We start from the raw sequence: 770 nt of genomic DNA, 5'->3' as shown, positions 1-770 counted from the left end.
GGTCCCCAAATATATCAAGTTACATCAGTTTAAGTACCTGTATTGTGAGATATCGGGCCACAAAGTACCCGTTATAATGGTTGTACTAGCCTTCGATCCACCCAATGTTATGAAAGGCTTGTTTGCTGGAACCACTACTTTTTCTCTGCAAAGATAGCAAAAGTTTAGATACCAACAAGAAATCAACCCAATAAAGAACTAGTTAGCCCTGATTCTGTTTTTCATTTATATCTTTAAGCTATAACTTATTCTTTATATACATAATGCTTAAGTATAAGAAATGGGTGTAGAAAAGCTAAAATGAGGCAGTAAAATGAATGAGAATTGCAAACATTCAATCACACAATTTACCTAGATTGACTACGTTCATTGTGTGATGAGATTTGCTTACTTCATTATCAATGAAGAGTAGCGTTACAGTCGCTCATCCTCCCACCTCTATCAAATTGATTATAGTGAAGAACCCTCACTCCAAATATATAGCTAAACTTTATAAAGATAATTTACCAAAATACTCATATAATTCCCCCTGGGATGGACTTGCCAGTTCATTAAGGCCAATTTCTCCAAACCTTTGGACCCTCGGCCTTGCAATGGCCCTTTAGAACCAATCCACTCATACAAGTTGGCGAAATACAAGACATTGTATCCTAACAATAGCTGATATGAGCTTTGAAGGTTAAGCACCAGAGAGAGAAAGAGAAAGAGAGAGAGAGAGAGAGAGAGAGAGAGAGAGAGAGAGAGAGAGAGAGAGAGAGAGAGAGAGAGAG

This window comes from Macadamia integrifolia, unplaced genomic scaffold (assembly GCF_013358625.1).
Source record: "Macadamia integrifolia cultivar HAES 741 unplaced genomic scaffold, SCU_Mint_v3 scaffold612, whole genome shotgun sequence".
Taxonomy (NCBI): Eukaryota; Viridiplantae; Streptophyta; class Magnoliopsida; order Proteales; family Proteaceae; genus Macadamia; species Macadamia integrifolia.
The sequence above is the reverse complement of the archived record's forward strand: the minus strand, read 5'-3'. Positions refer to the sequence as shown.